We start from the raw sequence: 14,361 nt of genomic DNA, 5'->3' as shown, positions 1-14,361 counted from the left end.
GTGCGCGTAAACCCGTTCCCCGTAGGGAGGAGTCAAGCCGCCGCTTAGAGACGAAGTATTGAGTGTCCTCTTCCACATAGGGCAAGCTAGAACTAACTATCTTACCCAGGACCGCCGAAGCAGCGTGGACCAGTGGAGGACTATACTTTGTTCATAACACCACAGTATTGAGTAATGTGCCCTCTTCCACATAGGGCAAGCTAGAATGAACTATCTTACCCAGGACCGCCGGAGCAGTGTGGACCAGTGGAGGACTACACAATCATGAGGTTTGATATCGACTTGTGTGTTTCAATAGGGTACCGATGGTATGTTTTGAACCGATTTGATTTAGCCATTCTGAAGTCATCACTTGGTTGAAGCGCTGAACTAGGGAGGGGCATCGTTTACATATATATTGGTTTTCGCATGCTCTACTAGGTTAATGTCATAGGGTTGGCTATCGAGCATGCCCAAGTGATGACTTGATTGTGTGCTTGCTTGAATTCTTCACATTTCATACCATCGGTTAGTTGTCGAATCATTCCTCGATCATAACCTTCGTTCTTGGTTCATGTATGCTCTCTTCCACATAGGGCAAGCTAGAATTAACTATCTTACCCAGGACCGCCGAAGCAGCGTGGACCAGGGGAGAACTATACTTTGTCTTGTATGCCCTCTTCCACATAGGGCAAGCTAGAACTAACTATCTTACCCAGGACCGCCGAAGCAGCGTGGACCAGTGGAGGACTATACTTTGTTCATTACACCACAGTATTAAGTATGGTGTCCTCTTCCACATAGGGCAAGCTAGAACTAACTATCTTACCCAGGACCGCCGAAGCAGTGTGGACCAGGGGAGGACTATACTTTATACTTCACACACTAGCCATACTGAAGTCATCACTTGGTTGAAGCGCTGAACTACGGCGGGGTAATCGTTTACAGGTTATAATCATATAGCTGCATGCTCATTAGTAGATAATGGAATATTGTATGGCAATATGAGCATGCCCAAGTGATGACTTTGTTTCAAGCTCAACAGGTAGGGTATTGAGTCCTCTTCCACATAGGGCAAGCTAGAATGAACTATCTTACCCAGGACCGCCGGAGCAGCGTGGACCAGTGGAGGACTCTATACTTTATACTTCACACCACAGTATTGAGTACGACTTGCATAAAGCCCCTAATGAGAACCACGAGGGCTCTCTCAATGTAGAACCACGAGGGCTCTAGTACCGATTCTCTCGGTACGGCTTGGTCCGTGTTCCTTTATGCTTGTACTCTAAGTATTAAGTATTGTGTCCTCTTCCACATAGGGCAAGCTAGAACTAACTATCTTACCCAGGACCGCCGAAGCAGTGTGGACCAGGGGAGGACTATACTTTATACTTCACACACTAGCCATACTGAAGTCATCACTTGGTGGGGGTGAACTACGGCGGTATCTATCGTTTTGGTTCGGTCTATATAGGGTCGCTTGCATGCTCATTCGAATATAATGTAATTGTGTATGGCAATATGAGCATGCCCAAGTGATGACTTTGTTTCAAGCTCAACAGGTAGGGTATTGAGTCCTCTTCCACATAGGGCAAGCTAGAATGAACTATCTTACCCAGGACCGCCGGAGCAGCGTGGACCAGTGGAGGACTCTATACTTTATACTTCACACCACAGTATTGAGTACGACTTGCATAAAGCCCCTAATGAGAACCACGAGGGCTCTCTCAATGTAGAACCACGAGGGCTCTAGTACCGATTCTCTCGGTACGGCTTGGTCCGTGTTCCTTTATGCTTGTACTCTAAGTATTAAGTATTGTGTCCTCTTCCACATAGGGCAAGCTAGAACTAACTATCTTACCCAGGACCGCCGAAGCAGTGTGGACCAGGGGAGGACTATACTTTATACTTCACACACTAGCCATACTGAAGTCATCACTTGGTGGGGGTGAACTACGGCGGTATCTATCGTTTTGGTTCGGTCTATATAGGGTCGCTTGCATGCTCATTCGAATATAATGTAATTGTGTATGGCAATATGAGCATGCCCAAGTGATGACTTTGTTTCAAGCTCAACAGGTAGGGTATTGAGTCCTCTTCCACATAGGGCAAGCTAGAATGAACTATCTTACCCAGGACCGCCGGAGCAGCGTGGACCAGTGGAGGACTCTATACTTTATACTTCACACCACAGTATTGAGTACTTCTTGCATAAAGCCCCTAATGAGAACCACGAGGGCTCTCTCAATGTAGAACCACAAGGGCTCTAGTACCGATTCTCTCGGTACGGCTTGGTCCGTGTTCCTTTATGCTTGTACTCTTAGAAAGTCTCAACCCGGAGGTCTTGACTTTGATTGTCATAGTTGGACTACGACGGGGTATCCGACTCATCGAATACCCCAGAAGCACACCATCTTTCGGGTAGGCGGTACGCGTACCTCCGGACGCGGAAGTCTCAACCCGGAGGTCTTGACTTTGTATTGTCATAGTTGGACTACGACGGGGTATCCGACTCATCGAATACCCCAGAAGCACACCATCTTTCGGGTAGGCGGTACGCGTACCTCCGGACGCGGAAGTCTCAACCCGGAGGTCTTGACTTTGATTGTCATAGTTGGACTACGACGGGGCATCCGACCATTGCTGATCGAACACCCCTGATTCACCATCTTTCGGGTAGGCGGTACGCGTACCTCCGGACGCGGAAGTCTCAACCCGGAGGTCTTGACTTTGTATTGTCATAGTTGGACTACGACGGGGTATCCGACTCATCGAATACCCCAGAAGCACACCATCTTTCGGGTAGGCGGTACGCGTACCTCCGGACGCGGAAGTCTCAACCCGGAGGTCTTGACTTTGATTGTCATAGTTGGACTACGACGGGGCATCCGACCATTGCTGATCGAACACCCCTGATTCACCATCTTTCGGGTAGGCGGTACGCGTACCTCCGGACGCGGAAGTCTCAACCCGGAGGTCTTGACTTGGATTGTCATAGTTGGACTACGACGGGGCATCCGACCATTGCTGATCGAACACCCCTGATTCACCATCTTTCGGATAGGAGGTGCGCCCACCTCCGACGCGGAAGTCTCAACCCGGAGGTTCGGACTTAGAGTTTTTCCCATTCAAAAGTTTTTCTCTTAGCCATACTGAAGTCATCACTTGGTGAACGATTGAACTAGGGCGGGTTAATCGTTTATAGGTATCATGTGGTTTGCATGCTCTCTTAGGTTAAGGTCATGTGGTTGGCTATCGAGCATGCCCAAGTGATGACTTTGTTTCACGCTTGCTTGATTTCTTCATGATTCCCTGTTATATAGTGTAATCATTCGAGAACAGGGAATCTTTGGTTTTGCTCAACAGGTATTGGATGTCAACTTGGTATCTAGATCGCATTAAGTCTCAACCCTTAGGTTCGGACTTGTATAGTGACATCTTGTTACGGTCTTGAGTCTCAACCCGCAGGTTCGGACTACTTAGTGTTTGATCGAATATAATATGGCAACTTGTGCCTAAGTCTCAACCTGCAGGTTCGGACTTCTGTTTATTTGGCCAATGTATGTATAAGGCAACTTGTGCCTAAGTCTCAACCCGCAAGTTCGGACTTGTGTATTTGTTCGAAGTCATGTATAAGGCAACGTGTGCCTAAGTCTCAACTCGCAGGTTCGGACTTGTTAGTGTTTCGTCAACTTTCATATGGCAACTTGTGCCTAAGTCTCCTCAACCCGCAGGTTCGGACTTGTGTATTTGTTCGAAGTCATGTATAAGGCAACTTGTGCCTAAGTCTCAACCCGCAGGTTCGGACTTGTGTATTTGTTCGAAGTCATGTATAAGGCAACGTGTGCCTAAGTCTCAACCCGCAGGTTCGGACTTGTTAGTGTTTCGTCAACTTTCATATGGCAACTTGTGCCTGAGTCTCAACCCGCAGGTTCGGACTTCTATAGTGTTTCGTCAATTATCATATGGCAACTTGTGCCGAAGTCTCAACCCGCAGGTTCGGACTTCTGGAAGGATCACTTGGCCACTAATGATCCTTCCGCAGGTTCACCTACGGAAACCTTGTTACGACTTTTACTTCCTCTAAATCATCAAGTTCGGTCAACTTCGATAAAGCAGACGCGGTTCACGAGGATCCAGCGAACGATCATCTCCAAAGACCTCACTAAATAATCCATCGGTAGTAGCGACGGGCGGTGTGTACAAAGGGCAGGGACGTATTCAACGCTGGCTGATGACCAGCACTTACTAGAAGTTCCGAGTTCATATGGACCATTGCAATCCATAATCCCTACTAAGTGAGTATTTGAGTGATTTCCCGTTCCTCTCGGAATAGGAGACACGCTGCTACCCACATTGTAGCACGCGTGTAGCCCAGAACATCTAAGGGCATCACGGACCTGTTATCGCTCGATCTCATTTTGCTAAACACAAATTGTCCTGCTAAGCAGCGTACCGTAAGTGCACTTGCGCACACGAACAGCGAAGGTGTCAGGTCATACTCCACCGAAAGGTCCTAACCCGTTCCAATCGGCATCGACGCATTAACGCTGACTGCGTTCTAGTTAGCATATGTGAGTCACGTTCGTTATCGGAATTAACCAGACAAATCAATCCACGAACTAAGAACGGCCATGCACCACTACCCTTAAATTTGAGAAAGAGCTATTAATCTGTCTCACCTCCATAAGTTCGGACCTGGTAAGTTTTCCCGTGTTGAGTCAAATTGAACCGCAAGCTCCATTTCATTGTGGTGCCCTTCCGTCAATTCCTTTAAGTTTCAACTTTGCAACCATACTTCCCCCGGAACCTGACTTTGGTTTCCCGGAAGCTACTGAGAGCACCTGGTTGTAGCGTCTCCCAATTGCTAGTTGGCATCGTTTACGGTTAGAACTAGGGCGGTATCTAATCGCCTTCGATCCTCTAACTTTCGTTCTTGATTAAAGAAAGCATCCTTGACAAATGCCTTCGCTTTAGTTAGTCTTACGACGGTCTACGAATTTCACCTCTCGCGCCGTAATACTAGTGTCCCCAACTACTTCTGTTAATCATTACCTCCGGTCTGAGTACAAACCAATGAAAGATTAGACCAAGGTCGTATTCCATTATTCCATGCAAGATTATTCTAGGGCGTTTGGGCACCCTGCTTTAAGCACTCTAATTTGTTCAAGGTAAACGTGAGCGGTCGAGCTCTATGTTACACTTGCACCCGTTGAAGGGCACACCATGACACAGACTTGGTGCCCTACCACACCATTGAGTCGCAACCAGATTCCGACTTGGCCCACCGACCACGGGTTGACCGGGTCGGCGGAGCCGGACTGTGTTGGACAAGTATCAACTTCGAACGTTTTAACCGCAACAATTTTAATATACGCTAGTGGAGCTGGAATTACCGCGGCTGCTGGCACCAGACTTGCCCTCCACTTGATCCTCGTAGAAGGATTTATGCTCTACTCATTCCAATTATGAAACATCATTAAAGAGTTTCATATTGTTATTTCTCGTCACTACCTCCCCGTCCCGGGATTGGGTAATTTACGCGCCTGCTGCCTTCCTTGGATGTGGTAGCCATTTCTCAGGCTCCCTCTCCGGAATCGAACCCTGATTCCCCGTTACCCGTTGCAACCATGGTAGTCCTCTATACTACCATCCATAGTTGATAGGGCAGATATTTGCGAGATCTGTCGTCGGTGCGAGACCATACGATCAGCATCATTATCCAGACTTCAACTCAATGACACGGAGAACCCGCGATTGGTTTGACTAATAAGTGCACCAGTTCCCGCGAGGGTCCTGGCATGTTGCATGTATTAGCTCTAGATTTTCCACAGTTATCCAAGTAACTAGGTTGATGATCTCGTAAATTATAGCTGTTATACTGAGCCTTATGCGGTTTCACATTAAATCTGTTTGTACTTAGACATGCATGGCTTAACCTTTGAGACGAGCGTATATTACTGGTAGGATCAACCAGAATTCCGACTTTGCGTTCGAATGTTCATTGTCCCATTGCACCCGGAGGAGCAAACACCACGTTCTATATGTTGTCAAGTCCGGTAGCACACGGGAGGCGAGCCCCCGTGCGAACCTCATTGCCCTCGTATCACACACACACCCGATGCACCGGACAGGCACTTGAGCGGCATTCGACTCCGCTAAGCGCTCGTGCGCCCGATTGTGCATGCGCTGACGGGGCCTTCATACCCCTACCACAGCGACCTTATGCCAAACTTCCATGAATACTTAGGTGAGCTGACAAGGGCCTTCATTTCCCTACCATCAACTAAAGGACACGCTAGGCGCGTCCGATCATTGCAACTGCGGGGCTTTCATACCCCAATCACCACAGTACGCAATTCACCAGAGTTTAATCACAACCCCCCCGGACATGGCACACTATTAACTTGCAACAAAACTTAGTGTGTGCCGGGCACATCGGTTCCACAAAATCATTCCCGATGTACCCCAATTGGGGTTGTGAACGCATCCATGGTCCTCTGACACACCCAACCAAGCGTGGATACTACATACCTCAAACACCCAGTACACTAACAGACAAATCAACATATGGTTGCTTTCCCCCAGACATTTGCCAATCACTTGGCACCCGGACGGGAACTCGCTCCTGATTGCGCCATTGCCACCCATTTGCCAAGAGCGAGTTCTGTATGTAGATTTCATTTGGAAAGACAACCGTGTACTGAATATTCTATCCGACGATTACAGATGACGAGTACGAGACTCGACTACACTCACGGATAATACATTTTGGGTCGAGATTGCTTTCGGGGTTTTCGATTGGTCTTGCGCTTGTAAACGTATAACTTTGACTTGTGGTAACCTCGGTATGTTAGTCGATCACGTGGTTGTGAACTGGGTACGGGTGGGCAATCTGTTCACTTGCACTCTGGGTAGGAATATGGTGAGCGCTATAGGTTAAAGATCATGGTTTGGTTCCATCGTGATGACTTTCGCTAGATAGTAGGATGTTTGGATAGTTATAACGTTTTTGGCCATTTGTTCATAGTGTTCGGTTCATTGAGGAATTCGATTGGTCTTTGCTTCACACACGTGGTCGATCACTTGGATGTGAACTAGGGTGAGAATAAGGTGTTCACTAGTGCTCTTAGGTTTTGGATCAGTACTGAGCACTTGATTGGTTTCGCATAATATGTATCCATAGTGATGACTCTTTCCAGCTTAAGATTTCGTGACCGGTTTCGAATCCTTCCCACGTTCGCTTTTACTTGGTTAGGTTTTCGAGTGTAGATTTGAAAGCAATCTCATGTATGTATCCCATCTGATATAAGCCACTGACAGTTCATGTCACCTCGTTCAACTCTCGCTGGGTCACAGAAGTATGTTACTGCGCCCATTATCCCTACTCGGATAGGTTCGGTTCGTTCGTTTTATACTACGGTGAGTAAACTCAATTTGTGCATCGCATAGCCATGGAAAGCAAGCTTTCGCGGGCCTCTTCGACTGTTTTGATACGAGCTGTGCCCGTGATGCTTGTCATCCCAGGATACTAGACCCCTTTGGACGACCGCATGACCATCAGAAAGTAAATTCCACGTTCGATTTGGGGTGTGAACCCCGAACATAAAGTCTTTGTGTAGAACCACGAGGGCTCTATAGTACCGATTCTCTCGGTACGCTTGGTCCGTGTTCCTTTATGTTCGTACTCTTGTGAATAAGATTCACGTTCGTTTTGGGATATTTGCTACTGTCACCGTTTGAGTACTATGGGGCTTGAACCCCTAACATAAAGTCTTTGTGTAGAACCACGAGGGTTCTATAGTACCGATTCTCTCGGTACGCTTGGTCCGTGTTCCTTTATGTTCGTACTCTTGTGTGTATAATATTCATGTTCGGTTTGGGATATTTGCTACTTTCACCAGGGTCCCGTTCTTCATACAAGTCTGCCTTGCTAATGTGGTAACTTTATAGTGTAGTTCTGACATCCCAATTTTGGGACTTAGCCGATTTTTCGTATATTTCCATATGACCCATAGGGTCCCTTTCTTCATACAAGCTTGCCTAGGGCGATCGGTCAAAACTTGTCTTACTATTCGATTGGTCTTCGCACTTTCACCCTAGGCAGTTCGCCTAGGTCTGTCTTCTTGAGGAGGCCAAAACCCGAAATAAGGAGGTTCGGCCGACCCTGAAACCTCCCCTGTCTGAACTACACTAACCCGATTTTTCAGGGTCCTCAGCGCCATACAACTTTGCCTAGGTCACTTGTACTCTTGACTTAGGCCATCCGACTTGGTCCGTGTTTCTTCCTAGGGTTCACCTAGGTACTTTGCCTTGCTTGATGTGGTAACTTTTTAGTGTAGTTCAGACATCCTAATTTTGGGACTTAGCCGATTTTTCATGTATTTCCATATGACCCATAGGGTCCCTTTCTTCATACAAGCTTGCCTAGGGCGATCGGTCAAAACTTGTCTTACTATTCGATTGGTCTTCGCACTTTCACCCTAGGCAGTTCGCCTAGGTCTGTCTTCTTGAGGAGGCCAAAACCCGAAATAAGGAGGTTCGGCCGACCCTGAAACCTCCCCTGTCTGAACTACACTAACCCGATTTTTCAGGGTCCTCAGCGCCATACAACTTTGCCTAGGTCACTTGTACTCTTGACTTAGGCCATCCGACTTGGTCCGTGTTTCTTCCTAGGGTTCACCTAGGTACTTTGCCTTGCTTGATGTGGTAACTTTTTAGTGTAGTTCAGACATCCTAATTTTGGGACTTAGCCGATTTTTCATGTATTTCCATATGACCCATAGGGTCCCTTTCTTCATACAAGCTTGCCTAGGGCGATCGGTCAAAACTTGTCTTACTATTCGATTGGTCTTCGCACTTTCACCCTAGGCAGTTCGCCTAGGTCTGTCTTCTTGAGGAGGCCAAAACCCGAAATAAGGAGGTCCAGCCGACCCTGAAACCTCCCCTGTCTTAACTACACTAACCCGATTTTTCATGGTCCTTAGCGCCATACAACTTTGCCTAGGTCACTTGTACTCTTGACTTAGGCCATCTGACTTGGTCCGTGTTTCTTCCTAGGGTTCACCTAGGTACTTTGCCTTGCTTGATGTGGTAACTTTTTAGTGTAGTTCAGACATCCCAATTTCGGGACTTAGCCGATTTTTCGTATATTTCCATATGACCCATAGGGTCCCTTTCTTCATACAAGCTTGCCTAGGGCGATCGGTCAAAACTTGTCTTACTATTCGATTGGTCTTCGCACTTTCACCCTAGGCACTTTGCCTAGGTCTGTCTTCTTGAGGAGGCCAAAACCCGAAATAAGGAGGTTCAGCCGACCCAGAAACCTCCCCTGTCTGAACTACACTAACCCGATTTTTCAGGGTCCTCAGCGCCATACAACTTTGCCTAGGTCACTTGTACTCTTGACTTAGGCCATCTGACTTGGTCCGTGTTTCTTCCTAGGGTTCACCTAGGTACTTTGCCTTGCTTGATGTGGTAACTTTTTAGTGTAGTTCAGACATCCCAATTTCGGGACTTAGCCGATTTTTCATGTATTTCCATATGACCCATAGGGTCCCTTTCTTCATACAAGCTTGCCTAGGGCGATCGGTCAAAACTTGTCTTACTATTCGATTGGTCTTCGCACTTTCACCCTAGGCAGTTTGCCTAGGTGTAGCTTCTTGAGGAGGTCAAAACCCAAAATAAGGAGGTTCAGCCGACCCAAAAACCTCCCCTGTCTAAACTACACTAACCAGATTTTTCAGGGTCCTCACCGTCATACAACTTTGCCTAGGTCACTTGTTCTCTTGACTTAGGCCATCTGACTTGGTCCGTGTTTCTTGCTAGGGTTCACCTAAGTACTTTGCCTTGCTTGATGTGGTAACTTTTTAGTGTAGTTCAGACATCCCAATTTTGGGACTTAGCCGATTTTTCATGTATTTCCATATGACCCATAGGGTCCCTTTCTTCATACAAGCTTGCCTAGGGCGATCGGTCAAAACTTGTCTTACTATTCGATTGGTCTTCGCACTTTCACCCTAGGCAGTTTGCCTAGGTGTAGCTTCTTGAGGAGGTCAAAACCCAAAATAAGGAGGTTCAGCCGACCCAAAAACCTCCCCTGTCTAAACTACACTAACCAGATTTTTCAGGGTCCTCACCGTCATACAACTTTGCCTAGGTCACTTGCACTCTTGACTTAGGCCATCTGACTTGGTCCGTGTTTCTTGCTAGGGTTCACCTAGGTAGTTTGCCTTGCTTGATGTGGTAACTTTTTAGTGTAGTTCTGACATCCCAATTTTGGGACTTAGCCGATTTTTCATGTATTTCCATATGACCCTTAGGGTCCCTTTCTTCATACAAGCTTGCCTAGGGCGATCGGTCAAAACTTGTCTTACTATTCGATTGGTCGTCGCACTTTCAACCTAGGCAAACTGCCTAGGTGTAGCTTCTTGATGAGGCCAAAACCCAAAATAAGGGGGTTCGGCCGACCCAAAAACCTACCCTGTCTAAACTACACTAACCAGATTTTTCAGGGTCCTCAGCGCCATACAACTTTGCCTAGGTCACTTGTTCTATTGACTTAGGCCATCTGACTTGGTCCGTGTTTCTTCCTAGGGTTCACCTAGGTACTTTGCCTTGCTTGGTGTGGTAACTTTTTAGTGTAGTTCTGACATCCTCATTTTGGGACTTAGCCGATTTTTCGTAAAATTCCATATGACCCATATGGGTCCTTTCCTTCATATAAGTTTGCCTTGCTTGGTATGGTAACATTTGAGTGTAGTTCTGACATCATCATTTTGGGACTTAGCCGATTTTTCGTAAAATACCATATGACCCATATGGGTCCTTTGCTTCATATAAGTTTGCCTTGCTTGGTGTGGTAACATATGAGTGTAGTTCTGACATCCCCATTTTGGGACTTAGCCGATTTTTCGTAAAATACCATATGACCCATCAGGGTCCTTTGCTTCATATAAGTTTGCCTTGCTTGGTGTGGTAACATTTGAGTGTAGTTCTGACATCCCCATTTTGGGACTTAGCCGATTTTTCGTAAAATACCATATGACCCATCAGGGTCCTTTCCTTCATATAAGTTTGCCTTGCTTGGTGTGGTAACATTTGAGTGTAGTTCTGACATCCCCATTTTGGGACTTAGCCGATTTTTCGTAAAATACCATATGACCCATCAGGGTCCTTTGCTTCATATAAGTTTGCCTTGCTTGGTGTGGTAACATTTGAGTGTAGTTCTGACATCCCCATTTTGGGACTTAGCCGATTTTTCGATCCATACCATATGACCCATCAGGGTCCTTTGCTTCATATAAGTTTGCCTTGCTTGGTGTGGTAACATTTGAGTGTAGTTCTGACATCCCCATTTTGGGACTTAGCCGATTTTTCGTAAAATACCATATGACCCATCAGGGTCCTTTGCTTCATATAAGTTTGCCTTGCTTGGTGTGGTAACATTTGAGTGTAGTTCTGACATCCCCATTTTGGGACTTAGCCGATTTTTCGTAAAATACCATATGACCCATCAGGGTCCTTTGCTTCATATAAGTTTGCCTTGCTTGGTGTGGTAACATTTGAGTGTAGTTCTGACATCCCCATTTTGGGACTTAGCCGATTTTTCGATCAATACCATATGACCCATCAGGGTCCTTTGCTTCATATAAGTTTGCCTTGCTTGGTGTGGTAACATTTGAGTGTAGTTCTGACATCCCCATTTTGGGACTTAGCCGATTTTTCGTAAAATACCATATGACCCATCAGGGTCCTTTGCTTCATATAAGTTTGCCTTGCTTGGTGTGGTAACATTTGAGTGTAGTTCTGACATCCCCATTTTGGGACTTAGCCGATTTTTCGTAAAATACCATATGACCCATCAGGGTCCTTTCCTTCATATAAGTTTGCCTTGCTTGGTGTGGTAACATTTGAGTGTAGTTCTGACATCCCCATTTTGGGACTTAGCCGATTTTTCGTAAAATACCATATGACCCATCAGGGTCCTTTGCTTCATATAAGTTTGCCTTGCTTGGTGTGGTAACATTTGAGTGTAGTTCTGACATCCCCATTTTGGGACTTAGCCGATTTTTCGTAAAATACCATATGACCCATCAGGGTCCTTTGCTTCATATAAGTTTGCCTTGCTTGGTGTGGTAACATTTGAGTGTAGTTCTGACATCCCCATTTTGGGACTTAGCCGATTTTTCGATCCATACCATATGACCCATCAGGGTCCTTTGCTTCATATAAGTTTGCCTTGCTTGGTGTGGTAACATTTGAGTGTAGTTCTGACATCCCCATTTTGGGACTTAGCCGATTTTTCGTAAAATACCATATGACCCATCAGGGTCCTTTGCTTCATATAAGTTTGCCTTGCTTGGTGTGGTAACATTTGAGTGTAGTTCTGACATCCCCATTTTGGGACTTAGCCGATTTTTCGTAAAATACCATATGACCCATCAGGGTCCTTTGCTTCATATAAGTTTGCCTTGCTTGGTGTGGTAACATTTGAGTGTAGTTCTGACATCCCCATTTTGGGACTTAGCCGATTTTTCGATCCATACCATATGACCCATCAGGGTCCTTTGCTTCATATAAGTTTGCCTTGCTTGGTGTGGTAACATTTGAGTGTAGTTCTGACATCCCCATTTTGGGACTTAGCCGATTTTTCGTAAAATACCATATGACCCATCAGGGTCCTTTGCTTCATATAAGTTTGCCTTGCTTGGTGTGGTAACATATGAGTGTAGTTCTGACATCCCCATTTTGGGACTTAGCCGATTTTTCGTAAAGTACCATATGACCCATCAGGGTCCTTTGCTTCATATAAGTTTGCCTTGCTTGGTGTGGTAACATTTGAGTGTAGTTCTGACATCCCCATTTTGGGACTTAGCCGATTTTTCGTAAAATACCGTTTGACCCATCAGGGTCCTTTGCTTCATATAAGTTTGCCTTGCTTGGTGTGGTAACACATGAGTGTAGTTCTGACATCCCCATTTTGGGACTTAGCCGATTTTTCGATCAATACCATATGACCCATCAGGGTCCTTTTTCTTCATATAAGTTTCCCAAGACTTAGTGCTTTTTTCCTTTGAACACCAATATCACCCTTGCGGGTATCTTTGATCTTCTCACTTTGTATTGACCGAATGTAGGTCTTGCCATGCCAAACATATAATTGTTCTACACTAAGTCTCTATCTCGTACCGCCAGCTCGGTACATTCGATCAACCTGCCCTTAAGGCACCCGGGACTTAGCCATTTTTTCACATTTTTCATGATTTTTAGGCAACTTTTCTCGACTTTGTCACCTTATATCACCAAGATCCTTTCCCTTTAGCGCTTCACTCTGTTCGTATGATATTTAGCGCTGACTATCACCTTTCTATCGCTGAGCTCAACTTCTTATTCGGTGCCATAGAGCCAGAGATATTTGGTGTATGCTGTTATAAGGGAAGTTTGTCACTTTTTCAAAGGCCCACTTTGGGACGCCCATATCTCACCTTCAGGTATCTTCGATCTTCTTGTCGTCTATGGACGAAACTTAGGTCTTGTCTTGGCCAACTTATAAATGTTCTGCGGCCAAGCCGTATCTCTTACCGCCAGCCCGGTATTTTTGGACATAGTCGGATTTTCGCCTCTCGTGGTAACAATTTCTGACTTTGACTCACAATAACACCCGAACGGTCACATGCTAGCGCTTTGCTTGGTAGGAATTATAGTTAGCGCTACCTTTTCTCTTTCCATCGATACCTTGTTCGTTCCATTCCATGCAATACAGCCGAAGTTATGATGTTTCCCGTTTTCCATATCATGTGGAGCTTATGCTCTGGGAAAACCATCTAACACCTGTACCACCCTTTTGGGTACCACCGATCTCGACACTATGTTCGGGTCAAATATAGGTTATAACATGCCCAACTTATAATTATTCTACACCAAGTCTCTATCTCTTACCGCCTGCTCGGTATTTTACTCGTAAGTCCAATTTTCACAACTTGTACTTTTTGGCCCAATGTACTCGAGTTTCAATTTTGGTAACATTTTTCGACTTTGACGCTTAATAACTTCCAAATCATGCTAGTTAGCGCTTTGCTTTCTTCTAGTCGTATCTAGCGCTGGATGTTACCTTTCCAAAACATATCCTAGCTTTACAATCCATGCCATATAGCCGGAGCTACATGGTGCACAAGTCAAATCCATTTTAGCCATGTTTCATTTTTGCCAATTTTTGACCACTCGTATCACCCTTCCAGAGTGGTCCGATCTTCTTGCTGTCTATGGCCGACTTTTAGGTCTTGTAGAGGCAAACTTATAAGTATTCTACGTCATCCCGCTATCTCTTACCGCCTGCTCGGTATTCTTGGTCTTGTGTGATTTTTGGCCATTTTGGTATTA

This window comes from Anopheles ziemanni, assembly GCF_943734765.1.
Source record: "Anopheles ziemanni chromosome X unlocalized genomic scaffold, idAnoZiCoDA_A2_x.2 X_unloc_30, whole genome shotgun sequence".
Classification (NCBI taxonomy): Eukaryota; Metazoa; Arthropoda; class Insecta; order Diptera; family Culicidae; genus Anopheles; species Anopheles ziemanni.
The sequence above is the reverse complement of the archived record's forward strand: the minus strand, read 5'-3'. Positions refer to the sequence as shown.